Below are 9,100 nucleotides of genomic sequence, written 5' to 3'. Positions count from 1 at the left end.
TAAATGCATATGAATTTAGCTCAATGCACGTCCGCTGCATTTTTAAGAGGAAATTGGAATCATTGTCATTCATGTCATGTATTTATAAGTGTATTTATGTCTGAAAAAATTCCTGGAAACTGCTTTTTTTCCTAAATTTTCTAAACAAATTCTATTCATTATTTGTATCAGTCATTTATTCATTATTTTATCTATCTAGGAACTTTGTATCAATCTATTGATATACAGTCAATATTGCTGAAGTCGAACCCAAAAAAAAAAAAACGGAGGGGCCCACTGAAAAGACAATGCTTGTAGAGTGTGGGCCCCTCATGGATAAAAAGTTCGATGCAAAAATTGACCGAAAACAGCAACAAAGCAGCACACAAAAAAAAAAAAAAGAAATGGGCAGCACACTGAGGGACAGACGGACAAACAGCTAGCCACAAAACGACAACAGAGTAATAAACATCATAACATGAGGCAAGACCGGGACAGCAACAAGAATACTTGTAGGGGAAAAACTGACTTAAGTAAGTTTGACTTGCACAATAAATTCAACGCATGTCTATTTATATACATTTCATAGAGGGCAACATTTTTCTTCGACTTAGCCAATTTTTCGACTTGTGAGCTAAAGGTCGACTAAAGGCGAGGTTGACCTTACGTACTTATTTACAGCTGAGAATGTATTTCGGCACTTTAAAAGGATGGTGAGCTGTATGGCTTTTAGCACTGGACCCGGGCACATACAGGTGTTTGACCTGTAGTACCATGCATGCAGTAAGCAATCAGACTATTTGAGAGTGAATATTGGGTGTCACCCCATGGTGGCTTATATGCGTAGCCGACATCTTCCGGCAGATGTCGTGCATGCGTTACCCTCTTCACAGCGTGCGCCCCACCCTCTTCTGTCAGATTCACATTCCGTTATCAGCACACGCACGTCACATACACCTCGTATCCATACGGGGCCATTTCAGATTCGCATTATGAACTCGATTCTTCAACGTGCTAGACAGACATTCAGATTATACATATAATATATATATTTATATCACTACTAACACGTTATATACTTCCTAGCACTTCAATCTCCAATCATGTGTGATCAAACGGTCCCGAGGTATGGATTATCTATTCCAGATTTTTAATACTGGATTGTTCCGTTTGTTTTACGGTTGTTTACATCTCGAACTGACCTGAAGAAATACGCTTTCTGCCCTATGAAATTAATGTTGGTTTAGATGCTATGAGTATCACGGAAAAAAGGGGCGAAGAACTGGGCCCATACTTCTTACCAGGCGCTTCGTAGAATAGATATCTGTAACTTATCAAAGCACTTTAGTGCGTGAAATACGTTGTGACGATGTGGCGTGATTAGTGACTGATCGTTCCAAGCCAGTTTGTTCGATTCTGGCCCAATTTCAGGGTGTACATTTGAATAATTATTGTTTGACCACTAAAACACATTATTTATGGAGCAGAGAGTATAGGTTGACATTTACTCATTTTCGCCAGTAATTTTCACCAGTGCACTTCGTATATGATAACATGTGGGGAGTCCATGCCTAGTAGTTTGAGACAAAGATTGTCGTTTGCAGTAACTGCAAACGACGACTCTGAAAGTCATTTTCCAGTTCTGAATTCGTTTTGACACCAGCTATCAAGGACCTGACTATAAACGAGAAATTGTTACAGTCTGAATGCGAACATAACGTGCGCAGTCAATAAGGGCGTCAATGTCAAGACTATTACATTGTGAATCATTATCCAACCTTTTCTATTGGTCCGGTAAAGCTCAGCGCAGTTAATGACTTTACAGGATGCCCTAAATATTTGTCAGGGTTGTAAGGGGAGAATCAGGCAAAAATGAAAAATATATAATACATATAAATATATAGCACAAGGACAAAATATTCTTTCCCCGTTGCTATATGTATTAAATTATATATTTTAGGACGCAATAGAATTACTTTTCATTTTTTCATTGAGCATCCCTTTCACCAGGTGATAAGGAACACACAAGAACTTGAAAAACTCTGGATGGTAAGATACATTTATCTTCATGTCTTAGATTGTCTTCATCTTCCTCAACTTCATTATCGTTATCATCACCTTCATCATCGCCGTCATCGCTGTCTCCTGTATCTATTTTCCTTTTGCATCTTCTTCTTCGTGGTCGTTCTCCTCGTCCTCTTCCATCTCTTGTCCGTACCTTCCCCACTTTCCTGAGCCTCTACTTCTACTGAAAATGCGCCAGCAGAGAGAAGTCACTGCCATTTTTTTTTTCAGCAGAAACGTACGTGCTTGTGTTTTCCACTGGGCACGCTGAGAGCTGAACAGTTGTTCCCTGCGAGCCCCGCATCTGGAATGGCGTGCATGTTTCCTCCTACCAAATGATGATGATGATGATGATGATGATGATGATGAAGGAGGAACCGCAACTTGCTCACGTGCTACCAGGAAACTGTAACCTTACACTTGTTTGTCTCCCACGGAGAATATAGTCTTCATTGTCTCGATGTTGAAGGCAGTATCCCATCATGTTCGATAATTTCTGTCTGTCTGTCTGTCTGTCTGTTTGCTTGTTTTTTGTTTGTTTTCATTGTTTGGATTTTTTGTATCACATTTTCAAGTTCAATCTAATAAGATGGTTGGACAGCCCATATTCCTCTGCACTATAGTTGGTCTTCCATGGGGTCCAGTTGTATGTCCTTGGGGCTGACCACATCACCCGGGTTATGTGCACCTTGCCCTTTACGATGAATGAATAAAGCGGGATCTCATACGTGCGTGGGCTGTGACTCTATCGCATGGTACGGGACCTCCAGTTTTATATCCTATCCAAGGGGCAGGGTGCAAGTGTACAAACCAAACAATTGATTAAAGTTAAAAGGGAACGGAAAATGAAAACTTAAGCAGACCTAGGTATGGTGTCTAAAAAAAAAAAATGCATGTAATCAGCTGGATCTACGAGAGCATCACAGATAAAAAGCACACAAAGAAATAACAGAATGATGATAATTAACATATTTTTCTTTAGACAACAAAAACACTCTCAAATTGGCAACTTCCAAGTTTAATTTTCTTTCTGATTATAATCTAATATTTCTCCGCTATGAATTGCGCAATGAAAATTCAATTTCATGATGTCAGTGATTATGATGATATCTGCAGCGAAGTTCCCAAAAAGGACTTGGTTTGTTAAACTATGGAAGTCGCGTCAGGGGTGATTTGGTTGAAGGCCTTAAAACTGGTCGGAGTGCAGTGCTCTAAGGGTTCAGTTAATATACACGCTCTTGTGGTGTATGAGGCTGCACTTTCCCTTCTGCAATGTGCAACAACCTTTATCCTAAATATACACGTGCATGAAAATAGAAGCAGATGCATTCATAAGTGGGGTCTGCTGCCCAGAATAGATGGTGTAGTAATTACAACGTCATCACTCGACATGACAAGCGTTTTGAATGCGTGTTGTTTGTATGTATGTATGTATGCTTTTATGTAGGCCCTATGTACCCTATGTATGTATGTATGTGCTTATATAATATGTTTCTATGTTTGCATGTATGCATTTATATAGGAATGTATATGTATGTATATGTATGTATGTATGTATGTATGTATGTATGTATGTATGTATTTATGTATGTATGTATGTACGTAAATATATAAGGTTGATATGTGCAACCTACGTGCCTGATTGTGTGTGTTAGTACACAAACTGTGTCATGACTGTGTGTCTATCTATTACGGTAGTGTGCGTACTCATATTCGTTCAAAAGTGGAGGGAGCTTTGAAAATGTGATTGGCATACCTACGGACTTAAACTTACACCGTCTCTGTGAATGGCGAAAGATTTGAAGAAAATGGTGTTTTTGTCCCTTTCTTCGATGCAGACCTATACTGCATGCGCATCATAACAATTAAATTGTTGAAATATGTCCCTCATCAAATTTGCGACACAGAGTGATTGTATGCTTTGCCAAATAAAGAGGGAAACTATATACCCGTTAATATACCCCTCTCCCCCCCCCCCCAAAAAAAAAAGACGATAGGTGCATAATTTTTTTTTTAAAAAGAAAGCATTTTCAACATAAATGTCAGGTCATCATGTGTTATAAAGCTGAAATTCCAAAGGAAGCCTGTCTTTAATGACAACAAAAACAAACGAAGGAAGGACGACTATGAATCATTTTCACAGAGAAATATGAGAATAAATTGAAATTGAAATTGAAATTGAAATGAAATCATTTAATCGGAACCTCCCTCATGTCTACCTTCCTGAATGTGTTGGTCCTTCGATTCAACATACAGTGCAAGTTTTTTCTGATACCAATATAATTACAACCTTCGAACAGCGTTGGTGGGTATAGTGAGATCTTTTTTCTTTCTGATTCTCTGCCTTTCATGTAGGCCTATTACATTTATAGGAGAGGGGCTGCAACACATCCGGGTATTCCACGCATTTCTGCAAAGCGCTCCGCTAAATTTGCACTCAGAGAGCGCTAGAGTCGAAAAGTTGAACGCCTTCTTTTGCAAAGATCAAGGCAGAATAAAAGAACATCGGTCAGAGACCTAACTGGCCTCAAAAACTACCCCCTCCCTCTTCTCTTTTTCCCTTTCTGTCTGTCTGTCTGTCTGTCTCTCTCTCTCTCTCTCTCTCTCTCTCCCTAACTATCTATCCATCTATTTATCTATCTATCTACCCCCCCCCCCCTTTCTCTCTGGCCTGGTCAGTGACTTCTGACTTCAGCTGCCCATATACCTGCCTCCTTCCTGGTTGGACATGGGGTTACAAAAATAAAAAAAAAAAAATACAAAATGGAACTACACAAAGATGTGCACAACAGTTGCAGATACCATGCATATCTGAAAACAACACATGAAGCCCTCCTCCTGCTATACATTCTTTCCTTCATTAATATCATGATCAAAACCATTCACAGTCACCGAGAACATAGCAAATTCATGGAACGAGAGGAGATGCGTTATCTCATGCTATCGGATTCACGCGTGGGGTGCTTCCCGAGAAACTTTGGCCGTTAACCCTATTCTAACTGGGGGGGGGGGGTCAAATTGACCCCCCCCCTCGACGTTTCGCGCCACGAGTTCGCAACGCGCAAAGATTTTGTCGCGTCATTTCACGACTTTTTTCATTGAAGTCTCCCGCATATTTTGAGACCAAATTTGCGACGTCCGGGTACACCGTTTTGAAGTTACGTAATGTTTTGCATATGCATGTCAACCAAAAAACAGCTCAAATTCATGATATCGTGTGCAAATCCAATGCAAATTGTGTTTTTTGGTTAAATTGATATAAATTAGATTATTTCAACTTTTAACCATTGAAATTAATCAATTCTAGTGTAGATAAGCCTGAAAAAGTGCCTGCAACAAATTTTGGCAAAAAAACAATAGAAAACAAAAGGTCGAAAAAACAATAAAATACATAAGAAATTAACAAAACAATAAAAAACAAAAGAAATTGATTTCGATTGTGCTAATTTTTTACAAGAAAATTGTTTGATGTGTCTTGAGGAATTCTGACACAAAAATTTAGCAGTCCTCCAGTCTTTTTAATGGAGTTATAGGTGAAAATATGATTTCATGCACAAATTTGCATAATTAATTTATTAAAAATAGAAAGGCAATATTTTTCTATTGTATGACCATGTTATCTTGTAGTTGACATCCAGCTCTATCTTCAGGCAAAATTTCGCGGCGATCGCACAATCGGCGGCCGAGATCTGAAGGGGGGGTCAAATTGACCCCCCTCAGTAAAAACTTGGTCTCAAATAGCCCAGTTAGAATAGGGTTAATCTCGTAAATTCTTTCCGCGCTTGGAGTAAACGTGAAGTTATTCATGTCATCAGGTGTAATAGCACTCTGTGCACCGTGACAATGTGCCAAATAATTCGCCTACAGACTGATGTCAAGGGAATTAACAAAGGGTAACAAATCATATGGCATAAGGTGGTGATAAAAATAACTATGATATAAAAGTTGTGACAGCAACCATCAAGAAGAAAAAAATGAAATATAAGCATGGTCAAACATTTTAGAACAGAACTAGTGGTCTATTTCTCATTGAAGCACAGCACATCATTATACTGTATACAATTGTGCATTAAATGGCATAATTTTAGTATTTTTGTGGAATCCACTGAATGAATTCTGTGATCTTGCTTTTTCTCAGAAATTAGAGTATAAGTGCAGCATATATCATGAATATCATCTGAATCAAATTGATGGTATAGTTTCGGTTGAGATGGGGTTTCAGGTTTTCAACGTTCTTTATGATGTCTTTTTTTTAAGATAACGAAAAACTTGTCATGAAATATGAAAGAGCATATAATTCGACAATGAATTCAAAGTTTATTTGAAGAAATTTGGTTTTGAAATGGCTAAGATAACCCAATAAAGCTATCCCAATAAAAGGTGGGACCCATCTTTTACTATAGGAACGCTTTGTTTTACTTGGTGTGGTCTTTTTTTTCGATATCTCAGCCATTTCAAAACCAATTTTCATCTCATTAAGTTTGAATTCCTCTTAGAATTGTATGTTCTTTAACGTGTCATAAAGTGGTTTCCAAGTATCTCGCAAAATGTTACAATCTGAATCTTCATCTCAACCAATACTATACCATCTCCTTAACCTACCGTCAGGGAAATTCATCAAAATCATCCTTTCCAAACGTCGGCAGTCCGGTACATTTTTCAACCTTTCATTATTATGAATTTTTGACAGCAAGTTATGGAGAGGAAGAAACAGAAGTGAAACGTCAAAAGCAACAAGAAACGAAGTATTAGGAAGAGATAAAAAGTGCAAGCATCTTTAATCCCGATGGAAATGAATCGCATAGTCCCACGTACATCGTGTTTTACTGTAAGATCTTTCGGTGTCAAGAGCATGTTAGAAATCCTCACAACCTAGACAGGCTGATGTTTGCCAGACATCTTAAAGGCAAACACATAATTACCTGAAAGATAGCATTCTTGTGAATTTAGGAGGTGACCGAAATCGACACTTTTGAAACTTTTCAGATTTCGATTCTAAAATGAGAACGTTCAGGAAAGACGTCTCAGAAACATAAAACATGACGTAAAAAACAAGTAAGTTCATGAAATTCACAATTTTTTTGTTTCTTGGGCGAAGCAAATTCATTAAACCCCTCCAATAAAAAATAAACAAAAAATCACGCAAATATCATAGTCTAAGTGATGATGGTCAATATTAATAGGGCTTTTTTGTCTTATTGTTGTTGAAATGACTATTTTCTATTTCTATTTCAACAGTCATTTTGCAGTCATCACACTCGTTAGACCCTGATGAGGTTCTGCCCGTATATTTTGACAGATTCGCTAAAAATCATTTAATGTTTTAGTAGATTCTCGTCGAATTCTGAGTAACAAAAACACATGAAATGTAAAACCATGTCGCATGATGCCAAAATTATTGATAGTTAGTGCATGTTTACTGTATAATAACTAACAAACTTTTGTGTCTTTGAGGTCCTGACCAAGATAATAATAACTATAATTATAATGATAATAATAATGATGATGTTCATGATAATAACAATAACAGTAACGATAATGATAATGATAATTAGAATAATAATTAGGAATTAAAGAAAGACAGAAAATGATCAAAGTTATAGAGTAAGACATTATCTAATTAAGATGGCAACGGAAGACGCTCACTGCGGGCCACAGCATGTGGTATTCAAATTCATCCCTATCATTATTGTGCGGAATTCCCCTTAGTGTGCCATAAAGCCAAAAAATACTGACTTTTAGATAAAGAAATCAATAAAAATATACAACCAAGTGTCTTCCCTTCTTCTTTTCTTTTTTTTTGAGACATAAGATGGAGGAAAATGATGGCTCTATCCATAATGGTTATGACTTCCAAGCGTATGTGAACGTAAAATTCACAGAAACACACACATCTTCATTCACTTACACCTTCATATCTTTTTTTTCGCTCACACATAGGGCATTGCCTACATGTATGCCAAACGCGAATACCAGTTCAAAAATATCATAATCATATGGAAAACTTGCGCGCATTTGCTCCGGAGCGAGAGCACCGGTGCTTATAACACGTGAAAAGACGCGTCATATCCCCCTCCTTTGGGACAAAAATAGCTCTGCACAAAAAACATGGCTATGAATTCAAAACCCTCGCACTCCAAATGAAACTAGAATGTACCCTCTTTCTACTCCGTGTATTTCCCCCAAAAATAGGTTTGGGGAAATTAGGGCACTTTTCCTCTGAAATTCTGCTTCAAATCACCAAATCTTGAGTTTGTCTATGGCGGAGTGCCCAAAATAAGCCATAATTTTCGGACATGCCCATATAAATCACAGGCTGTACCACGGAAGCTTGGTGGAATTGTTTACCCTCGCACTTCAAAATGAAGTAGAATGTTTGGGCTCTTCAGTGATGTATAACTTGCTTTGATTGGTCAGAGAGAAATTAGGGCACTTTTCTTGTCAAATCAAAGAATGTTTTACAAAACTGCTTGTGACTTTGCTAAAGCGTGCGAGCTCTTGTGCTGTCCATTGTACACAATTCCCCTAATGCTTACGGAAACGGACGAGTGTGCGTAAACAAACGATTGTGTTTGTGCTGTGAAACGAAGGCGGGAGAGTTCAAGTTATTCACAATTTTCGCTGGATATCATGCCTTTTGAATCGTCTTTCGTCCACATTATAACAGATTAGTCTTTATTAATATTCTGACAATCCGGCAGAGTGTATTACCACTTCTTTCAGAGCTAAATATTGCCAAATTCAAGGATCATCATGCGTATTTTGCTCTGCAGAGATGACTTGAGGTTGCAACAAGCCGTGCTTGAACAGACCATGGTTCAGTCCCATTAAATCAACAGGGGTGTGTGAACCCATTATGTAGATACTGTACGCGTTGGTGTGTGTGCTCGTGAATGATCAACTTGGGTGGTGAAATGGAAATGCCGTTCTTTTTACATTATTCGTAATGCATACATGTCCAACTATTAAACTAGTCCGAAAAAACAAATGTTAGTACAGATCTGCTATTGTCTTGAAAGACGTATTCTGTCCCTCCAATGAGCACACGCACGGTTCT

This window comes from Diadema setosum, chromosome 21, assembly GCF_964275005.1.
Source record: "Diadema setosum chromosome 21, eeDiaSeto1, whole genome shotgun sequence".
NCBI classification, from domain to species: Eukaryota; Metazoa; Echinodermata; class Echinoidea; order Diadematoida; family Diadematidae; genus Diadema; species Diadema setosum.
The sequence above is the reverse complement of the archived record's forward strand: the minus strand, read 5'-3'. Positions refer to the sequence as shown.